At 39.9% G+C, this 24065-nt stretch overlaps 1 protein-coding gene across 16 annotated transcripts in view; it reads right to left on the minus strand.

Annotated features, from left to right (window-relative positions):
* The window catches only part of LOC140467156 (tetraspanin-18B-like), a 129533-nt gene that overhangs the window by 42535 nt on the left and 62933 nt on the right, over positions 1–24065 (minus strand). For 4 of the 16 annotated variants that reach the window (XM_072563272.1, XM_072563281.1, XM_072563280.1 and 1 more), the window contains exons 2-3: positions 6308–6366; positions 3956–4051 (exon numbers count right to left, since the gene is read on the minus strand). The exons of 3 other annotated variants lie outside the window; for them this stretch is intronic. The gene's annotated coding sequence lies outside the window, so the exon portion shown is untranslated. Of the gene's footprint in view, positions 1–3944; positions 4052–6307; positions 6367–9643; positions 9683–11344; positions 11540–24065 lie in introns of those variants that run through there. 9 more of the 16 variants (XM_072563265.1, XM_072563271.1, XM_072563266.1 and 6 more) reach the window with 8 other exon arrangements.

The raw sequence follows: 24065 nt of genomic DNA on the forward strand, positions 1-24065 counted from the left end.
CCAATTCAAATATAGTGTCCTTTGTGGTAAGTAAGAGAACGTGAACTCTATCTCCAACCACCACCAAGTGTCCCCTCCACATCATAGTTCAGTGGGTAGATGCATCAGTATGTTTTATAATGTGGCACTTTCAGCTGTTGTGGGTGAACTATTCTCAATCAGAGGAGCAGGAGAATCAACATTTTGAGCATAAGCCTTTCATCAGGAATGATTCTCCTGGTCCTCAGATGCTGCCTGACTTGGTGTGCTTTACAACTCTGATCTCCAGTATCCGCTGTCCTCACTTTCTCCTATTCTCAATCAAAGCATGACTTCAAGTTTTGGTAGTCTTGATTGAGGGATAAATACGTTTTATGACCTTTCTCCTTCTACAAAGGCATTGAGTCTTGGTGATGTGCAGTCCATGATCAAAACGGCGATCAAATGCCACATTCAGTACATATCTATTTCTGTGTCAGTTTAGTCATTGATTGTTAACGAGCTTTGGAACCACATCATCTGTAGTTCATCACACCTTTAAATGTAAAGGTGCCATAGTCTTACCAGACCATAGAGCTGCTCTCCCATTAAACAGAGACAACTGAAGGTGGTTTAACCTGAGGGTCCTCACGCTTCAGTGAGGGGTCAGGTCAAGAAGGTGATAACCTTAGTTGATGCAGGAATTGAATGAGCATAAGAAACAGGAGCAGGAGTAGGCCATCTGGCTTGTCGGGTTTGCTCTGCCATTCAATAAGATCATTGCTGATCTTTTCATTGACTCAGGTCCACTTCCCCGCCTCTCACCACAACACTCAATTCCTTTACAGTTCAAAAATATATCAATCTTTACCTTAAAAACATTCAACAATTTTGTGTAACTCTGCATTGCCAACCAGCTGTCCAGCCAGCTGAGCTAACCAACCCCCATACCTTTTACCAAAGTTCACACATATGTCGTATGGCACTGTGGGTAGTCACCCTGCCTCTGAATCAGACATTCCGGGGTCACATCCTATTTTATCCCACCCTCCAACATTACCCCCTCCCTAGGGTGGTGCTTTCATAATAATTAGATTAGATTAGATTACCTACAGTGTGGAAACAGGCCCTTCAGCCCAATCAGTCCACACCGACCCTCCGAAGAGTAACCCACCCAGACCCATTTCCATCTGACCAATGCATCTAACACTATGGGCAATTTAGCATGGCCAATTCACCTGACCTGCACATCTTTGGACTGTGGAAGGAAACCAGAGCACCCGGAGGAAACCCACGCAGACACAGGGAGAATGTGCAAACTCCACACAGACAGTCACCCAAGGCTGGAATCAAACCTGGGACCCTGGTGCTGTGATGCAGCAGTGCTAACCACTGAGCCACTGTGTCGCCGTAATGTGGTCTCTACCATCATTATCTAATGCACCAGGCTACAAGATGTATGTGAGGTACATCTTGCAATAGGAAGTCAGGCTCAGTGAGTGATCTTACTCATCAGCTTGCATTTACTCTTTTCAGCAGGGATTAATGGTTTGCCTCCCTGGCATTGAAGCCATCTTCATGACATCCTGCATGATGTCCCAACTAGGAGCAATGAAATTGTTTGTTCTTTACTCTCTTCTGTGATTGTAGACATCGCTGTCTAGGCCAACGTTTGTTGCCCATCCCTAATTACCTGGAACTGATTGTTAGGGTATTGCACAGGTTAGTTAACAGTCAATCACATTGTGGTGGGCCTGGAGTCACATGTATACTGAGAGGGTAAGGATGAGAGATATCCTTCCTGAAAGATTGCTAGTATACCAGATGGGTTTTTCAATGGTAGTTCTGCAGTCACCATTACTGAGATGAGGTTTTAATTCCAAATTGTTTAATTGATTTTAGATTCAACCAGCAGCCACGGCAACATTTGAATTTATGTCCCGAAAGCACTAGCCTGGGTTTCTGGATTCACAATCCAGTGACATTACCACTGACTAAATTGAACTTTGTGCTCTTTAGGGCCATCTCTAACTGTGAGTTAATTCACTGCCTGGCCATTGAAAAGCACTAACAAAGCAGTTTAAAGACATTTAAATTGCATCACTGTAAACGTTTTCCGGGCTTGCATTTGTGAATATTTTGAAAGCACACCAAACAGCTATTTCCTTTTTTTTGTGTCCTTTTCCCTGTCACCACTAATTTACATGTGACCAACTTTAAATTAGTAAGATTTAAAATAATTATATTAGATTAATTACTTACAGTGTGGAAACAGGCCCTTCAGCCCAACAAGTCCACACCGCCCCGCCGAAGCGTAACCCACCCATACCCCTACATCTACATTTACCCCTTACCTAACACTATGGGCAATTTAGCGTGGCCAATTCACCTGACCTGCACATCTTTGGACTGTGGGAGGAAACCGGAGCACCCGGAGGAAACCCACGCAGACACGGGGAGAACGTGCAAACTCCACACAGTCAGTCGCCTGAGGCAGGAATTGAACCCGGGTCTCAGGCGCTGTGAGCACTTCCCATTATATTTGGGAGCACTTCCCATTATGCTACTTTTTAAACTGCAAGATATCAAGGTAGCTTCATGGTTACAATTTGTTTTTTACTGGACTGTAGCAAAATAAGGAATTATCACCAGCAATAGGAACAAAGCTCAGGGCTGCTTTCAAGGGTCAAAACACTAAAGGTTGAATCTTATTTTTTTTTGGCTGTGTCAGGTTAGGGTCTGTAGCAAAAAAAAGGCCCTTCGACCTCTCGAAACTGTGCTATTCAAGCCAACTACCTAATTATTCTAATCCCATTTTCCAGCACTGGGCCTGAATGACGCAGCAATACTGCAGTACTCTGGGACTGGTAGCTCTGGCTGAGGGCTAAAAGTGCAAACAAAGGAGAGGTAAGACAGGGATGCTGTCAGCTCTCTGGTATCACCTGATGAAGGAGCGTCGCTCCGAAAGCTAGTGTGCTTTCAATTAAACCTGTTGGACCATAACCTGGTGTTGTGTGATTTTTAACTTTGTACACCCCAGTCCAACATCGGCATCTCCAAATCACAGCTCTCTGGCAGGATCTGAGTGAGTGAATGCTATGACAGCAAGTGAACAGCCTGGTCCAGTCCAGAAGCTGGGTGTATGCCCCTGAGCACACAATGTCCCTTTGCAGCCGAAAATGCAGCATTTAATTGCAGAAGAATCATGTTAGTGGATCAGAGATGTACCGTGGGGGTCTTAGAGGTTGGTACATGTCAAATTGGATTAGTGAAGTCTCGAACAGAGACATGATTGAAGATTTCAGCAGCAGATAATTGGAGACATGTGAAGCCAGATGATGTTAAGGAGATAGAAATAGGTGGTTTGAGTAAAGGTTTAAGTGGTTAGAAGCTCATTTCTGAGTCAAATGGAATATCAAGTTTTCAAACTGTCAGTCATCTTCTGTGAGATGGCTGGAGTTAGTAGTTACACACAGAATTTATAGGGGCCACCAAAGACAATGGTTTCAGTCTTCTCAAAATTTAATTGAAGGATGTTTCTTCTTATTCACTTCCAGATGTTGGATAAATCATCTGATAGGTTGGTAATAGTGGAGGGTCAGAATACATTGTGCCATGGTGAATGTGGGAATGATCAGCATGCGTGTGAAAACCTAGACTCTCTTTTTAGGGGATGTTGGTGAGAGTTGCCTTGTACGTGAGAAATAGAAGAGAAGCCCATCCCATTGCCCCCACACCCGCACAACCCCCCACAAGCTGGAGTGGTGCAAGAGCAGGATGAGAATCCATTGCAAGTGATAGTCTGGCTGTGATCAGAATTAAAGCAAGTGAACACAGTGCCATCCAGCTGGATGATAGTGGGCAGACATTGGGGGAGAATTGTTCTTTTAAGGTGTTTGTGCATCCAGCTTAGTAGTCCATTGCAGTTGTCTGACAAAGCATAAGATAAGGAGAGTTGCTTGTGGGTTAACTTCTAGAATACTTACAAAATACTTACCTTCCAGAACTTGTAATGCAGAGGTCTGGGCTAATAATTCAGAGGTTATAGGTTCACGCCAAGGTATTTTGAGTATTTTAATTTAGTTCAGTAAATCTGAAAATAAAATAAAGTATAAATAGTATCAATAAACAGGATTGTCAGAGAAACTCAAGTTGTTAAAAGAATGTTATTCTCAGGTCTGGCATATACATGGCACCAATTCTTCATCATTGTGGTTTACTCTCAACTGACTTCTGAAGAGTTCTTACAAGCCATTCCATTTTAAGTAGCAAGGCACAGTAAATGTCAGCCTTGAAGGCCCACATCCTTTGAATGCACTTTTAAGAAATCCCCAAGTGGTGAGTTCTCTAAACATAGAATCTTACAGCACAGAGAAAGCAAACATTTGGCCCCTCATACCTGTGTTAACCTTTTAAGAGAGCTATCCCAATTAGTATCACTGTTTTACCCTCTGAGGGTGACATGCATTCTGCAACTCATCACCACTCAGGTCACTCAGCCACGGATAGATCTTCTAGCCATATACAACAGGTAAACACCAGAGATATGACAATAGTGCCATGAGTACCTGCCATCATGATGTCAACTAGGTGCCAAATCTGACAAGATCACGGCCAGGAGGATGGCAACAAAAGGCAAACTGTAAATCAAGGAATTTCAAGTGAAACACAGCACATCTGGCAGCATCAGTGCGGAGAAAGGAAAATTAACATTTCTGAAATATATCGACAGAGGCCGGAATCCATTCACCCTTTATTTACACATGCACAGTACTAACACTGCTCTAACTTCCTCAGAGTCAGCTCTCAGAGTGAAAAGAACCTCTGACACTCCTGTTTTTTTCCCCCACACTACAGCCTAACAGCAGTAGGACACTCCTGTTTATATCTGTCAGCCAGGGCTCCATGATTGGACCAGGTTAACATTGACTCTGCTTTCTCCTCACAGATGCTGCCAGACCCGCTGAGTTTCACCTGCAATTTCTGTTTTTGTTTCAGATTTCCAGCACTTTTAGCTCTTTATTTTAGCTCAAGGAAGTTCAGGCTCCTTGCATATATCATGACATTGATTAAAATTATACCTTTTATTGTTATTCAAAATGAAGGGTTTCAATGCAGAAAATAATTCCTACTAGATGCTAATCTCAACCTGAGGTGTTCCCAAGTTAGATACTTCACAGATCAAATGAAAAGTGTTGTCAATTTCACATCTCAGATCCATGCATACATAACCCGAGTTTCTACACGTGAAACTGGTTTTATTCACAACATTTCAAAGCATCTACAATGAGTTTCTAACTCTCACTTCCAACTCTTTTTAGTTTTATTTATCTGAGGCTAAATCCAGACTTAACCAATAGAGCACAGTGAACAACAATAGTAAACAGACTCAACATTTTTTGAACAGAGAGCAATTGACCTATTGAATACTAAAATGTATCTTCCATTGGGGAAGTTTACATCAGGTTGCAATTTAAAAATGACATTGTAACAATAACAGGAAGATTTTCTCTGCTCATTACTTTAGATGAAAGAGTAAAACAAAACTGCCTGGAAAGAAGTTTAATTAATTCTGTAGAAGTAGAAACCAGAGGAAAACCTCCCAAAATGGTATTAAATAAGTCTTGAAACAATACTTTATATTATCTTTTTTAAATTCACTCATGGGATGTGGGTATCACAGGCTAGGTCAGCATTTATTGCCCAGAGGGCAGTTAAGAGTCAACCATCTTGCTGTGAGTCTGAAGTCACAAATAGGTCAGACCAGATAAGGATAGTAGTTTCCTCCCCTAAAGGACATTTGTGACCCACATGGGTTTTTCCCAACAATCCATTGGGATAGATCATATGAGTTTGAAATTTTCATATGAACACATGGATTTGTACAAAGATGCTGCTACATTGAATGTAGGTTGTGGTTATGACATTGTACTAAGTGATATTTCTGGCTTGCTACTTGAAAAGAAATAGATGACATATCTGGACTGCACATGATCAATCGTCATTCACAGAGAATGACAATTTGGAAACGGATGATAACATGCCAGACAACAGTCACATGGCTATGACAAATGACATACATTAATTCGTGATGACAAATACTAAAGGCAAGCCATATCATACAACCAAGTTGTGATAGTTACAAGGACTAAACCTAGTCAACAAAATATTGTTTGAAAGTATAAAGACAATATATCCACATGCATCCTTGTATATGTTATCAGAAAAGACTTCCCATTCCTTAAAGAGAAAAGGATGTGATTGTATTATAGCGTAGATTCCAGACTAGAAAGGTATGTACCTTTAAGACACCGACATCATGACATGTCAGTAATATAAATTTACCCACCTCGGCTTCAGTAACTCTGTGTCTAATAGAGCTAATGGAGTGCCTTCAGTCAGTCAGATCTGTGAAAGTAATGTATAGTAACATCAGGAAGCATAGAACCCAGACTATGAGTATAAATATGTGATAATGTAATTGTATAAATAGTTTGTGATACTAATAAACTGCAAGACATCTCTCTCAACAAGACCCCAACTTTGTGGTAAATGTTATGTGGACTAAATGTATAGAAAGCCACAAAACATACTACCTCTGAGTCATAAATGTCCAGTTTGAAGACCCCTCTAGGATGTGAGTACTAGAAATTTATGCTGCTGTTCCAATGCAATAATGAAAGTGTTGCAGTGTAAGAGGTGGGCACCTTTCTGGTCACCGCTGACAATATAAGACTGTGAATGCTAAAAGATCAGTCCTGACAAAACTAAAACAGCTGGTGCTAATGGAGGAAACAAAACCCCATCAAATCAGAATTGAAACCATTCTGGATCCGGTGTGACCAGATCACCATAGACAATGCCATTTTATTATGGAGAGCAAGAGTGATTGTTCCGAGCAAAGGTTGCCACCAGATACTGGCTGAAAACTATCAGGGTCACCTAGAAGTGTCCAAAATGAAGATTTTGTCTGGTGGCCAGGACTGGATGCCAACATAGGCGTGTTGGTGGGGCAGTGTCTGGAGTGCAAACAAGAACAAAATTTACTGTCAGAGGTTCCCTATGTTTGTGGGAATGACCAGGTATACCCTACACATGAGTTGACATGTCAACATGTCAACTCTTTCATGGGCTCAGTGTTCTTAGTCATTGCGGATGCCCACACAAAATGGTTGGACATACATAGAGTTCATTCGTCAAACACAGCAATGACAATAGAAAAGCTGTGAGCATCTTTTGCAATACACCGACTGCAGAAATGTTGTTCGCAGACAACAGGCCATCATTTACCAGCAGGGTATTCAAATATTTCCTAAAGTCGAATGGCATTCGACAATTAAGGACAGCTCCATACCATCCATTGTCCAATGGTCTAGTGGAAAGAGCAATCCAATCTTTGAAGGCAGGCTTAAAGGAACAGCCTATGGTTTCATTCAATACCAAACTGTCCCGGTTCCTATTTGATTATAGGATCACCTCTTACGCAACTACAGGAACAGCTCCAGCAGAGTTGCTCATGGGGAGAGGACTTCACACCAGGTTAAATCTGACCTTTGCAGATGGGGGGCAGTGAAATGGCATCATGAACACTAATGCTGGATTCAAGAATCCTCAAAGCAAGACAGACAGTTTTCTTCAGGCTGGGGAGGTGTGGTTCTGAAACCACAGAAATGGCCCCATGTGGGTAAGAGGCATGGTCAATGCAAGGTCAGGTCCTGTGACCTACAAAGTGCAGGAAGATGAGGCGGTCCTGAACAAGCACATGGACCACATGAAAGTTGCAAACTCACAAACAGGGCAGAAGCAAAACATACACAACTCTTCAGGACAGCCGCAAAGGAAGTCGAAACCCAAGAGTTCCCTTCCTCCATCTAGCGTTGAAGAAACCTCACCGTTTGAGATGGACAGCATGGATGTCATAGCCTCAACACCTTTACCAACTGAAGGAGAAGATGAATTTCTTCCGAGGCACGAGAGCACAAGACGTGGGCTACGGTCCGGTATCCAAGGCAGAGTCACAGGAACTGGACCCAGTGCAAAAATGCCCCAGGAGAACTACAAGGAAAAGAACAGGCCTCTGTCACTGTACTTAGAGGGGGAGTGATGTAATGATTGTAACAAAGTCAGCCGAGTGGATCTCATTGAATATGAGTTTCCTGACTGGAGTTGTTAACATGGTCCAGAGGTACTGTTCACTCTGAGAGCTGGCTCTGAGGAAGCGAAATCAGTGTCAAGGACTCTCCATATATAAATAAAGGGTGACTTGGTGATGGATTATTGGACTCAGTGGAATTATTTCAGATGAGATATTACTCTGAGACTCCATCTACTTGCTTTGAAGGATGTATATGATCCTGTGGCACTGCTGCAAAGCAGAGCAGTTGGGTCACTATTTAACCCCCAAGCATCGTCACCAAAAAAATGTGATCACTATCACATTGCTGTTTGTGGGATCCTACTGTGCACACCTTGTCAGCCATGCTTCCTACTTTATAACAGTGTCAAATATATTTAATTAGCTGTAATGTGTTTTGAGGAGTCTGGTGCTTATCAAAGATGCCACATATGTTTAGGTATTTCCCTTTTTCTTCATTAAGATTGGGCTGTAACTGCTCAACTTTATTTCCCAAAGAACTCTTACAGCTGGCAAAAGAGATGAAACTTTGGTCCCAACAATATAATTCACCTTGGTTTAATTTTGGCTACATAGATGGATTGTCTTATTATTTAGAGAGCTCAGGATTCCAATCAGGCAGAATCCAATTGAAAATCGCTTTCTAGTAAATGGAGGTACAAATGTGAAATATTACAATAAATCTGAGCTGCCATCTTCACTTTTCAATAATCCATTTGTCTTGTCAATTTCTGGTTAATTTCTTCAATACAGAAAAAAGGTAACGATACAACAAATGATTTGAGTTCAGGGTCAGAAGTAGAGTTGTCTGTGACAAACAGAATTCAGAAAATCTATAAAAGGAACAATAATTAGAGCGGAAATTTACCTAATCAACACCAGTGGTACCATGAGATGTCACCTAAATCCATTTATATTGACAATGGTCAGGAACATTGGAAAATTATACTTGGGACATTGGCTGATACCCCGACACAATCCCTGCAGTCAGTTCTCCCCTCCCCCGTAGTTTATACAAGATACTCATTTTATTCACCACAGAAGGCTGAATGAATTCAATCCATGATACAACTGGCCCGGCACTCAAGAAAAAGAAAAGTAATGAAGAGAATGTAATTACAAATCTTCAGTTGGAGGGGGGCTGAGATACTATAAAACATTTTCAGATGGGTTAATAAAAATAGCCAGGAAGCAGCGTGTGGCAGCTTAAAGTCTATAATATAGAAACAACGTGAAGTAATTTTCTTTGTCTGTATTCTTCTGCCTCTCTCTATATAAAATATAGTTAGTTAGAGAAGGCTATACAGATATCCACAAAACCTTTCCCTCTTTAACTTTTCCCCTACATCCTGCCTCTCCCTGTTTGATTTACCAGCGCACATAGGGAGTCTCCAGTTTCATTTATCTCATCACCTCATGATTCAAACAATCTTACCTTGGGATCAAAAGGACTAATTTTAACACAGGAAAGACAATGATCCAAGTCTTGAAGCAATGAATAAACTTAAATATATTTTAAACACTGCATATAAACTAAGAGCTGTGACTTACCTGCCTCTAAGCTTTTTTTCTAACATTGGGTGACACTGCACACCGTCATAAGTTACAATTCTAATAGCATTCTGTGTGTTATTATTTGACTAACCAAGGAACGCATTACAGGCCAATGGGAAAGACAGCAAAGAAATGGGACCTCTTTTATATGGTTCTATGAAACAGATGAACTTTCTTTGCATTTCTAAGGCAAAAATAAAGGACAATTCATCCTCCTCCCATGTTATCTTCTAACTCCAAAGCTAAAGCTAACACCATGCTGTTCTCAAAGCCATTGTACTTCAGCAATATCAGAACTCAACAAACTGTGATTTACAGCACCCGCCTGTGAGACTAGCTGTCTGGTTCTACTGGCTCCTGTGATGTATGTTTGCACACACTCCTGCTGACTGGCTATTCCAACTCTAATGATCCGTACACAATCTCTTTAATAATATTCCTTCCAACATCCATAACAAGAAGAAAGCAGTAATTGATCCATTGGGAAATGGGGTCAAAAGTGGAACTGTCTAATCACTAGAAAGCTCATTGGTCCTGAATGCTTTTGGTTCAATAAAGCAAAACACTGCCCATTGCCTCAAACTCAAATATATTGCCTCATTGTACTAAGCAAAGACTTTAACCTGGGTTATTGAGCCATACGGACGAAAACATTCCATTTTTTGGCTATATTAAGGTGTTGAATCTACTCTACGCTGAATCAATTAAATTTCTGTGTTGCATATTTTAAGTGATATTTAGCTGGACTAATGTGGTACATCTGGATTAGTGGGGCTGGAAGAGCACAGCAGTTCAGGCAGCATCCAAGTAGCTTCGAAATCGACGTTTCAGGCAATCCTGATGAAGGGCTTTTGCACGAAACGTCGATTTCGAAGCTACTTGGATGCTGCCTGAACTGCTGTGCTCTTCCAGCACCACTAATCCAGAATCTGGTTTCCAGCATCTGCAGTCATTGTTTTTACCTTAATGTGGTACATCTTTAAGGTGAACTTCATCTGAAAATCCTTTAGAAATAACCTCTGCTGTTGCTGTGAACTCTGCTGACTAATTCAAGCACCTCTTGCAAAACAATGAGATATATAATTTTGAGATTTTCCATTAGACAGTGTTGAAAGATAGAATACTGCCCCAAAAGAGAATCCCCTCTTCTGGTAAACAGTCACTTGGGAGTGAATTTTAATATGGAGCAGCCTATGAGTTTGTGTGCTTGTTTTGATTGGGTTGGGGTTAAACTGGCCCAAATTCCATTCAGGTCAATATTGCAGGACAACATCAATTCAGACCTCAAAACTATTACAACGCTGATACTTAAATATATTAATCACTCCATAGCTTGATATTTGAACTTAACAATACACCCGCAGATTTCCCAACATGCCATGGAAACTAAGGTGAGAACAGGTCTTTGGCCTCACTATAAATCAGCAAATACAGTAATAAATACACAGATTTCACAATCGCTTTCATAGCTACCACTGGCAAAGGGTCTCGTTAGAGTATTGGATGTGAAGTCAGTTTCAGATCAGGGTAGCTGGTGCCTCGACAGACAGTGAACATGGTGAGAACATTCGGCAGCAAAAGCCTACAACAGAGAGATCTGAAAGCAATCAGCAGAGAAAGGAGTATAGGTGGGATGGAGATCAATGGACGCACTATCCATTAAACAGAGGGAAAAACTAAATGTTCAGCTGCCCTGACCTCTCAAAAGAGTTGTACTTCCAGCATCTGAGATAGTCCCATTAGATGGTGTCAATCATCTGCAGCATCTTAGAAGACAACCTACTCCTGTTGAAGTCAGTAGACAAGTAGGATCAGCAACCATGAACGTGACCATCTCGCTCAATATTTTGACTTTGTCCCACTTCCAGAGCAATGGTAGAAACTGCTGGGCATCTGTATGTAAATACATAAGACAGATCAGCTACATCATGTTTGCCAAGGCAGACTGTGTGTGAACTCTGCCTGTGAAGAAGATCACTAAAATAAGTAAACATTCAACTTCTGTCTCTGGCTGGCTTCCCACAGTTTGGGTTATAAATGGCAATCCACATCCCTGCAGAGCAACTAGGAGTGTTTAAAATAACACAAGGTCATTTTCATTAATATTCAGTTGGTGTGCAACCACAGGTGTATGAAGATGGGACCAGATACACGAGGAGATGCTGTGAGATTTTCATCCCATTAGTAGCCCAAGCTCCCTGATCTCATTGGTCTGGCAAGCAAGATTATTGAATGACCGTTAGATGAAAAAAGGGCCTACCTTCTAACATGGTTGAGAGCATTCATCAGGAATCCACTCAATGAAAGCTAAAATTCGGTACAACAAAAGTAATGTGACAAAGAGAGCTGAAAAATGTGTTGCTGGAAAAGCGCAGCAGGTCAGGCAGCTTCAAAGGAACAGGAGAATCGACGTTTCGGGCATAAGCCCTTCTGCCGAAACGTCGATTCTCCTGCATCTTTGATGCTGCCTGACCTGCTGCGCTTTTCCAGCAACACATTTTTCAGCTCTGATCTCCAGCATCTGCAGTCCTCACTTTCTCCTAATGTTACAATCAGCTGGTTCAACAAGCAAGTAGTTAGCAAGTCACACTTGCGCATTTATTAACAGGAGTCACTGGATCATAATTAAAAGTGGAAACTCCGAATAATTTAAATGCTGCCTAGCCTAAAGCTGCTAATAGGTCTCTCAATTATTTCTTGAGTTAACATCAACTAATCAGCTGATGTATGGCTCACTGTGATAATCAGTAGTCCATTTTCTCATTATATAGCTGGGAAGAATGTTGACTTAATATACGATTCTTTTGAATTTCATGAAATTTTCAGTCTTGCGTTACAATTGTTTTAACTACTGAAGTTGCCTGGAGATGTAAATTTGACATGGTTACACGTTCATTGACAACACATAATAAAATAGGGCAAATTCTTTGCTGCAATGCTTAAAGCTAAACACGGTTTCTATGTCGAATTAATTTCAAGCAAAAAATGATCTTGCCTAGATCCTCCACTATCTATTTGCACAAGAGTTTACTTATCTGGTGCAGTACCAGCAATAGTGCTTTGCTCAATATCTTTAGAATGCCAAGTTCCAAAGCTGCTGTGCAGAGTCAGGAGAAGTATGTTGCCTTATTGCCTTTTAATTATTTCAAACAGCAGCTTGTATACAGGTCAGGATGGCCCACGACTACTCTAAGTTAGTTGAAATCAGCAGTCAGGGCTTTATAATTAACTTAATGTCTTTGAGTTGGAAAGACGAAAATTAACCAGGCAGCCATTCCACATTGTTATTCAATGATTCACATCTGAAAACATATTGGCATATCAGAGGAACTCCAAGGAAGGGTGCCCGTCGAAAAGCTAATGTTCTTAACAAGAGAGAAAATTGCCTAGAAAAAGATATAAATGGCTACATTTCCCATTTTGTAGCAGTGATGTCTGTCACATTTATGGGTACATTTCAAAAGTAAATATTAAAAATTGCAATGCTTTGTAAACGTGTTTACATTGCAAAGGGCCAACAGCAGCCTTGCACATGTATTATTGGGGAATGACTGACTTTGGCTCTTGCCCTACATTCTAGGACCATGTGTAATGTATGTTACTAAATTTGCTGATGACATAAATGGAGATAGGAAAGTAAGTTGTGAGGAAAACACAAAAAGTCTACAAAGGGATGTAAATATGTTAAATTACAGCTGCCAAATTTGAGAAATCCTTCATCAGCAGATGGGATATCTAGGGAAAAATGTGAACTCATCCATTTTGTCAGAAAAAAAGTAGTATGTAATGTAAATGAAGAAAGATTGTAAAACTGCAGTACAGAGGGATTTGGTATCCTGGTATATGATTCACTTAAATGTGACATGGAAGTAAAGTAAGCGATTAGGAAGGCTAATTGAAATGTTGGTATTTATCGCAAAGGGAATAGAATAATTTTGCATTCATTTTGCAGAATATAAGTGAGACCACAGCTAGAGGGTGTTTCTTGGTATTCTTACTTGCAAAAGGCTAAAATAATTAGAAGTAGTTCCAAGAAGGTTCAGTCTACCGATGCAGAAGACTCTTTGAAGAGAGGTTGGTCAGGTTGTGCCTGTACCTACTGAAGGGCCTAATGGAATGAGAGGCGATCTTATGGAATCAGGTTCCTGAGGGAAATTGACAGCGTGGCTATTGAAAGGATGATTCCCCTTGTGGGAGGGGCTAGAACCACAAGATTAAAAATCACACAACACCAGGCTATAGTCCAACAGGTTTATTTGGAAGCACTGGCTTTCAGAGCTCTACTCCTTCATCAGGTGGTTTTAGAGTTCAAGGTCGTAAGACACAGAATTTATAGCAAAAGTTTACAGTGTGATGCAACTGAAATTGTACATTGAAAAAGACCTGGATTGTTTGTTAAGTCTCTCATCTTTTAGAATGACCATGTTGGTTTCAGTTCTTTCATATGTAAATCCCAGAACTTTTTTTAAAAAAGTTACATTCTCAAGTGAACTTTTAACAATAGGTGCCATGTTGGCCCAGATAATGCATTGAAGGTGCCCCAGTGTTCAGACTGATTCTATTTCTAAAAATGGGATTTACAGAATCTTACATGGATTCATGCAGTTTTTTGAGCAAAATAAAATGCAATTATGCAAGTATGCACTGTTGCATCACACTGTAAACTTGTGCTATAAATTCTGTGTCTTACAATCTTATACTCCACAACCACCTGATAAAGGAGCAGTGCTCTGAAAGCTCGTGCTACTAAGTAAAGCTGTTGGATCATAACCTGGCATTTTGTGATTTTTAACTTCGTACACCTCAGTCCAACACCAGCACCTCCAAATCTGAATTACAAAACACTGTCTAAAAGAAAGGATGTATCATCTATAACAGGGATGAAGAGAATTATTTACCTCTCAGACGGTAATTTGTGTGTTGAATTCTCTTCCTCAGAGACCATTGGATACAAGGTCAATAAATATTGTTAAGACTGTGTTGGATATATAGATTATCAATTGATGAGGGAGTCAAAGGGTGTAGAAGGTGAAAAGGGAAGTGAGTTAAGATCACTCGGATCTGTCATGACTTTATGACTGTGGAGCAAACTTTAATTAGTAGAAAAACCAAAGAACTGAGGATGCTAGAAATCAGAAACAAAACAGAAATTGCTGGAAAAAACTCACCAGATCTGGCAGCATCTCTGGAGAGAAAGCGGAGTTAATGTTTCTGAAGAAGGGTCATGTTTATTTCTCTCCACAGATGCTGCCAGACCTGCTGAGCTTTTCCAGCAATTTCTACCTAGTAGAAATTCAATTAATCTCTTGGTTCACTCTGTGAATCTCCCTTCCAACTCTCTCTAAAATGTTTGGAGATGGAATATAGACAGACACACACATGGACACACAAATATATCTTTTAAGGAAATGGAAACTACAAAGTATTTGCAATATTCCATTAACTGTAGCTTTGAGTTTCAATTCACTAATAACTTGTTAATTTTTTTCATCTAAAGTTACATTTTGTAGAAGATAATGACAAGTGATATTTAAATAATGCACCTTTGTTTTTCTTTTTGTCCTGCCATTCTCATTGCTAAATTACTGCAAATTAGTTCTTGCTGCTAAAATGATTGTTTTTCTGCTTATATACAACATGCTGACTCACATAAGTTATGATTTAACAAACGCTTATCATTATGATAGTTATAACTAACTTTAATCTCAGGGGTATTTGAAACTGACCTGACAATTTGAACACAATGCAGTAACACTGAATTAAGCTATTATATCTTTTCTGTGAGGAAAAGAAATTGAGTTAGTTTCGATGCCTCCACTCCAGTAAAGTACCCCCAGTAGTGTGTTTCGATGTACTTGCAATGAGCCTATTTTGTAATTTGTCGAAAGTTGCAACTGCTTCATGTTTACGTGTCACGATACAGCAGCTGAATCTTCTCACTTTCATACACATTCCATTGAGGCAGAGAAGTATTGACTTTTTCAAAACATGCCATCTATTTTTAATTGTATATACGTTCTAAGGACTGTCCACGAGGTGATTACAATTGCAGACTTTACTAATTATTACTGCTTAAAATATACAAAGAGCGTAAAGCACAACATTATGACAGAACAACTTGCATTTATATAGGGCCTTCCATGACCTCAGGATATTACAAAACACTTCAAAGCAAATAAATCCTAGTCTCTGTTATAATAATAGGAAACGCAGCAGCCAATTTGCACACAAAATTATACAAAACAGCATTATGATAATTACTAAGTAATCTATTTTAATTATATTGCTGAAAGTAGGATGAATGAAGGTCGGAAGGGTGGACAGGATGTTGGTTTAATGTATCATCTGAACGACACCTCTGACATTTCAACATACCCTCGGTACTGGACTGGAAAATCAATCAAGAATTTGGATGCAAGGTCATTGCAGTGGAAATATGAACCCACAACTTGTTGGCTCACAGAAAAGAGCGCTATCACTGAACCACATTAGGTGCCATGATGGCTGAAAATAGTAGCAGGGTAAATCACAAATCATAGTTAGTGGTGTCAGGCCTGAGGATTATAGGAAGGAGAGACCCATTGAAGGGTAAAGAGTTCCTCATGTTATAAGAGATAAACCAGGAGACAGCCAGCATTAAAGAGTTTAGAATTTTTCTGCTTTCAGCTTCCCTAGAAGTAAAATAAGGAGAGAAAAACAATGTTCATAATAATGCTGATAAACTAGCGACAAGATGGTAACATCAGACAAAACAAAATTGGAAGCTAAGTTTGAGGAAAGGGCCTACAAATGGAGGTGAAAACTGTTGGCACATTGATGTTTGGAAGGCCAGCCTACAATATGAGAACAGTCATCACATTTGGAATTAGGATTTGTTCTGAACACAGGAAAAGTAGGAGACAATTGATACCACAATTAGATCTTATCAAATAGAAGAGATGGCTCGCGGGGCCAAACTGCCTACTCCTGCATTTAATTCAAATGTTCATATGTGATTCAGAAAAAACCATGACCATAATGTTGATTTATATTTAGCTTTTTCTCTTCTGCTTACCAATGTAAATACGTTACTGTTGGGGAGTGGAACATTTTCAGCATTTCTGGTAATGGATAGTGTGAAATATACCTGGAGAAAGTGAGGACTGCAGATGGTGGAGATCAGAGCTGAAAATGTGTTGCTGGAAAAGCGCAGCAGGTCAGGCAGCATCCAAGGTGCAGGAGAATCGACGTTTCAGGCATGAGCCCTTTTTCAGGAAATGAGGAATGGCTCATGCCCGAAACATTGATTCTCCTGCTCCTTGGATGCTGCCTGACCTGCTGCGCTTTTCCAGCAACACATTTTCAGCTCTGAAATATATGTGGAGTTGGTTTCTTGTGGTACATATGGAGTGCTTTACTCCAAAAGAGTTCTTTAAAGTTCAAATGCAGAAAAGGAACCCTATCAATACTACAGGAGCAAGAGTTTTTTTCTTCCAAATTCCATACCAGCTATCCTTATGATGCAAAGCTGGCATTTAGTTGCATGTATCTTGTATCAACTATTTTAAAAGAACATTGTTTGAGTATTTGATATTGCACTAATTGTTTGTTTCCAAAGATGTCTTTTTGAAAAATGTTTGTAAGATTTGCTAGATAATGAATGTAATAAGAGAGCTCTTAGAGCAGTTGAATAACAATAACCTTCTACTCTTGGACTACAATCTCAACCAAGAAAAATTGAGTTATTGTTTCCTTCCCTTTGCTACTAGTTCTGAGCAGGTATTGTACTGTCAGAGGTGTCGTATTTCAGTTGAGACATTAATCTGGGGTCCCATCTTGAGGACTGCAGCGATTCACAAAGGCAGCTCACCACCACCTTTTCCATGGTAACCAGGGATAGGCAATAAATGCTGGCCAAGTCAGCGATGCCCACATCCCACAAATGAATATTAAAAAAAAACCTGCCTGTTCACATGAATGCAAAAGGTCCTATGGCACTGTGTCTGAAGAAGAGTGGAAGAGTTATCCCTGGTGTCCCGACTAATTTCTATTTCTCTATCAACATTGCAAACAGGCTATCTGATCATTGGCACACTGTTAATCACATTTCTACACCAGAATAGAAGGCTAATGTCAGTCTGTGATGCTGACAAAACCAAAGTAAAAGCATTCAGTGTTGGAATATCATCAGTTTTATGCTGCTGGTCCTCTTTTATGAGAAAATAAGTAGATAATACCTCCACTCCTTTGCAACATGAATTCACTGCATCTCAGATGTAATGATGGGAGGCCTTCAGGGTGATAGGAAAACCTGCCAGTGATTGGGTCAGGATAAATGATATTTTAGCAATAACTGTGGATATTGTTGATGTGCCACTGGGGGCTTCTGTCACAGATTGGGGGTGGACGTTAATTGTTGGAATTACCTTGTCATAAGGTAGCAAGATTGCCATTCCTAGATATAGAGCTAACAGATTTGAATAAAACTTCAACACTGTAGTTAGAAAATATCATCATCTCTCCTGGTATAGAATGGTTCTCAGGTTCAAATAACATACTTATTTCATTGCTATTCTATTTGAGTTGACCCACCCTAATATGAATGGACATAGTTTGCATGATGTGAATTTGGAGGAAAAACCCAAAGCAGTGGGACACTAGAAACACAGCTCTTCAACTTATACCTCTTCTCCCCCACTACCCCAATATGTCTCATTACCATGTCAATGGGGTAAAGACAAAATAGCTTCATATTTCTGGGCTGAAACTAACTTGAAGTCCAAAATATATGATAATTTTAAAATTCTAAAGGGGGTAATCCTGGATGTCTATGTGCACAAATCACTGAAAGTGGCCAGGGAAGTGCAGAGAGCAGTGAGTAAAGGATACAATGTTCTTGATTTTATTAATAGAGGCTTAGAGTGCAAGAGCAAGGAAATGATGTTGAACTTGTATAAGGCTTATTAGTTGTCAGTTGGAGTATTGTGTACAGTTCACATCATACAAAAGATGTGAATGCATTGGAAAGAGAGCAGGAATGATTGACAAGAATGATTCTGGGGATGAGAAACTTCAATTATGAGGATAGATTGAAGAAATCAGGACTGTCTTCATCAGAGAGAAGAAGACTAAGAGGAGATCTGACATGGCTTTTAAAACCAAGAGTGGACTAGATACAGAAGATAAGGAAAAGCTCTTCCCACTTGAACAAGGAAACAAGAATGGAAGGACATAGATTTAAAATGATTTGCAAAAGATGCAATTGTATTGTGAGTAAAATCTTTTTCACTCAGAAAGTAGTTAGGCTATGGAATGCAATGCCTGAAAGAATGGCGATGTAAGATTCAATTGAGGCATTCAAGAGGGCTGTGGATGGTTATTTGGATAAAAATAATATGCAACGACATGGGAAAAAAGAAGTAAATTGACATTAGATAATGTTGCTAATTAGAAGAACTGGTTAGGGATGATGTTTCAAAGGCCTCCATCTGCACCATAAGACTTCTGTGCTTCTGTGACTTTGGCTATGTTACTCCACTACCCATTGTCTAGCAAATCCCACAAGTATTGCTTTAAAGAAAAATGTTTGGTAGCAAACAATTGGTGCAATGTTATTTTCCCAGACTATGCCCTTATTAAATAATTGATACAAGATACATGCAGTGCTCTGAAACAGGCCAAGGACTATCTCCATGAGCTCATGTGAAATCAATGGTGCACAATGGATCCTCAGACAAATGCCTTGGCAATGCTGCAGGATTCTTTTGCATGGAAGATTAGAGGAACAGAATAAAACTGTTCCTGAGTAAAAGTCCCTCTTCATGGAAGAGCTCTTGTCCTCTGTATCTGGTCTGGTCGTAGGTGAACTAAGCAAGAAGAATCTAACCAATAGGAATCAGCAGGCACGTCATTTCTACCTTGATTTTTGATGTATCTGTCCATCTTAGAGAACTTTTCCTGGTCTAATCATTTTCAATGCTGACTGAGTTTGAAATGTAACTCATTCATGGTGGAGCATGTAAGAATGGGGTTAAATGATTTGATTGTCCTTCTGTTATTTATGTGAGCCAGTCTAAAGGAAAGGTGGAGGAGCACACAGGACTCAGTATCAAACCAAAAGCCTGAACAAAAGTCCAGTGCAAAAGGAGCAGAGTGAGAAGAATTAGCTTCATTACTGCTCTTACATATAGAGTGCAATTTACCCCTTTTAAAATCCAGGATCTGCCTTAAATATCCATCTAGATTAAGTGATATCAGCCAATATCATAAGTGATGCTAATATCCTACTTTCAGGGCTATGACAACCACGCTAAACATTTACAATCACAGACAGATTCAGAAAATAGTTACACACAAAGGAGGTTTTCAACTTGATACGTTTATGCTAGATAGGGGAAAGTGAGGACTGCAGATGCTGGAGATCAGAGTTGAGAAAAGCACAGCAGGTTAGACAGCATCCGAGGAGCAAGAGCATCGACGTTTCGGGCATTAGCCTTTATGCCAGCTGTATACATTTAAATGCTCAGCTAGTCCCAATCCCCTTCCCTTGCCCTGTAGTCCTGAAATATTTCCTTTCAGCAGTTTGTCTTTCTTTCAATCTGCAGAACCCATTTGGTTTTAGCACACTCTGATGTGTAACGTCCTTCCAGATGCTTTCGACAGAAAAAAAAACTCTGAAGTACAACAGCCCCATTAATGAAATCTGTCCATGCAAATAAAAAGGTAAAAACAATGACTGCAGATGCTGAAAATCAAATACTGGATTAGTGGTGCTGGAAGACACAGCAGTTCAGGCAGCATCCAACGAGCAGTGAAATCAACGTTTCGGGCAAAAGCCCTTCATCCTGATGAAGGGCTTTTGCCCGAAACGTTGATTTCACTGCTCGTTGGATGCTGCCTGAACTGCTGTGCTCTTCCAGCACCACTAATCCAGCATGCAAATAAAACTCCATTTAGTGTTTATCAGAATCAGGTTTCAATGCTATGGAGAGATTACAGTTAATTGGAAATTGTGAATCCATTTGTTATTTTCCTCGCATCATGAGCCTATACAGAGTGCAATATAAGCTATCAAACATAGGTCCCTTCCCATGGCCTCCGAACTATTTATTCTTTTTAATATTCTAATTAACCCACTAGATTCCCTGATCAATCTGATTTTGGCTTGTTACAGGTAAACTGTTCTTTTGACAATTGTTTCAACTTTATAGCTAATGAAGTTTTTAAATCAGTAAGATTTAACAGAAAAATATAGCATCTGGGGAATCCATAGATCACTTCATTATTGAACCTGGCGGCCTAGTGGAATGATGCAACAATGGTACCTTAAAGTCAGAATTCAGAAGAGTCAGTAGTTGTAACCTTTACTGGAGAATCATACAAGATGTATTATAGTGTAAAGAAGACCTAACTCCAGAAAATGCTATTCAGATAATAAGTGAAGCAGTGGTCTGGAAGCTCAGAATTTGCATAGCAGAGTTTCAGAATCCATTCGATTTTTATGGTAAAGAAACACAAAAGCCACACATGGAAAGCTAACACAGTGGATAAGACAGACACTAGACACTAAAAGTCCTTGCCAATGTTTAGAAGCAAATATGCAAACAATGTTAAGTGATCAAAAGGGTGGCACGGTGGCTCAGTGGTTAGCCGCACAGCGCCAGGGACCCAGGTTTGATTCCAGCCTCAGGAAACTGTCTGTGTGGAGTTTGCACATTCTCACCATGTCTGCATGGGTTTGCTCTGGTTTGCTCCCACAGTCCAAAGATGTGCAGGTTAGGTGAACTGGCCTTGCTAAATTGCCCATAGTGCTCAGGGATGTGTTGGTTAGGTGCATGAGTTAGGAGAAATATCGATTACGGAAATAGGTCTGGGTGGGTTACTCTTCGGAGTGTCAGTATGGACTTGTCTGAAGGGCCTGTTTCCACGCTGAAGGGATTCTATGAATGCTTTTATTGTAAAATGATGTCAACATGCTAAAGCAGGAGCAGCTACAAAAAGGCAAAAGACTAAAGCATTACCCAGACAAAGCAATAAGAGAAGTAGAATAGTGTCCAACAGAAATTAAACTAAAATTTTTCTTAGTGAAACTGATGACCCAGGCCAAACATTTTGAAAAACTGATATGTTACTGAACATCTCACAAGTTTCAAATTAGACACAGTAGTAGGTGTCATAATATTCTCAGATTGCAAGCCTTTGCTGACAGTACACAGTTTTTAGTCAACAGAAGCTCAACTACACTTAATGTTAAAGGTTCACCACAAGCAACCCTCCAACGTAGTGGACACCAAGTACTAGGTGCCTTAAATGCACCTTTCTGCTGGGAATTCTAATTCCTGATTAGGAAGGCATGTTTTGACCTCAATCTCATTCAAAAACTGGAAGGGATTAAACAAGAAAAGATCAGGGAATGGCTGGTCAAAGAATAGCCAATAAAAGATTTAACAAGGCTCCATAAGCTCATGATGGCATCTAAACAAAAAAGTAGAATCCCCTGAGGCGAATTGGAATGCAAAAATTGTCCAATTCTGTCCATGAGGTGAAAGCTGTGACTTTACAAGTTTGACAACAATTTATTTCCACTGCTAACAACACTGAAGACAGTTCAGATTCCAAATGCCAACAAACTATGAGAGAAAGGAAAAGAGGTGTAACTGATCAGTATATCCCACTCAAGACAACTGAAGCATCTGCAAATGATTTGTATTAGATTGCAACACAATACAGTGAAAAACTAGTTATGACAAATCTACATCACACATTAGGTGCTGAGGTAACCGGGAAGGGATAAATTCAAGTAGAATATTTGACCTCTCTACCTTCCTAAAAAGTAACCATTATGGATATCATATAATACAAGAAGAAACCTTCAGGTAACACTGTTGGGGAAGAAAACAAAGTTCAATTGGTGACAGTGAACAAGAAAATCCAAATTAATCAAAAAACTGAAGTAAAGGTCTACCAAATACCAACTTCACATCTGGATTGAGGACAAAAATATACTGGCACAATCTGAAAATGTCACACCCACAACTCCATAGAAGACACCATTCAGAAGACATATGGGCCAAGTGCTGGCAAATGGGACTAGATCAGGTTAGGATATCTGGTTGGCATGGACAAGTTGGACCGAAGAGTCTGTTTCCATCCTGTACATCGCTATTACTCTATGACTATGCTGGAAAGAAAGAACTGCTTGACGTGGCAGGGAAAGTTTCCTCTGTGAAAGAAAAGCAGTGCAAGACAACTATCTTTTAAGCTAACAAGCTACCATTCTATCCAGTTTGATGAGAACATACTCAGGAAGTATAAGGAAATCTCTATGTGAATTTGGCAAGTTGAAGATTCATGGGAACGCAGGATACTGGTACGTGTCATTACATACACTTGTGTGCATCAACAGTAGTTATCAGGAAAAAGTTTGGCATAAGATATTGTATATGGATCTGAATGGGTTAATACTTGCCTGAGTGGAATAAGCATCACGCAGTGTGATAATATCATGAGGACCTTGGGGAAGAGTAAAATAGGATTGATTAGAAATGAATATCACTTCTGTTAAAAACCAAATCATGGCATAAATAGGCTAATCCCAGCCTAGAACAGATAGCTTTGCAGACCCAAACCATCAAAAGTCAGGGGGATATTGTGTAGGAAGAGTGGGAATGGACATGGATCTACTTTGTAAATGGCTGCTTTATTTTTATTTTACCCAGAAATGTTACCACACACAACTGAACAATCTTCCGATCATCAAAATCACCAGGACTTTTGATTTTGTATTTTTTTAAAACTATTAAACACCACCATGGTGGTTTGCTTTACCTATAATGGGCTTTGCTTGTAGATATTTAATTGACTACAAGAGTAATTAGTGGGGGTGGTTAGTAGTTTTTTAAAAAAAATCATGGTGATTTTGGTGGTGGCAAAGTTGTTTAGTTGTGTGAAAAACAAAAATAAAGCAGACCTATGAGGTGGACACCATGGAAGATACAATGCTTTTGTGACAGCGCTACAGAGTTCCTGGTGGTTAATAGTTAAAAACAAAAAAAGTCATGGGATTTGGTTGTGGGAAAAGAACATCCAGTTGTGCGTGATAACATTTCTTGATATAAGGAAAAAAAACACCCATGTAGCCAATTCAATATTTACATGCAAAGCTGATTAAGGTCAATTCAAACCATCAAAGGTATGGGGGAAGTTAGGGATAGTGGGATGGACAAAGGTCTGCTGTATGCTTTATGTTTGTTTCTTAATCTATTTTCCAATCAACCTGCTCTGTGATACTATTATATACTTCATAGCCTTCCTAGAAGCCATACTCCATACTCCTACTGGACAAAAGGGTATCTCTCAATGGAGAGAGAGGACTGATGGTGGCTTAACCTGAAGGTCACCATGCCTCAGCTGGTGATGGGAATTGAACCCACTCGGTTGG

The sequence above is a fragment of the Chiloscyllium punctatum genome, chromosome 45, assembly GCF_047496795.1.
Source record: "Chiloscyllium punctatum isolate Juve2018m chromosome 45, sChiPun1.3, whole genome shotgun sequence".
Classification (NCBI taxonomy): domain Eukaryota; kingdom Metazoa; phylum Chordata; class Chondrichthyes; order Orectolobiformes; family Hemiscylliidae; genus Chiloscyllium; species Chiloscyllium punctatum.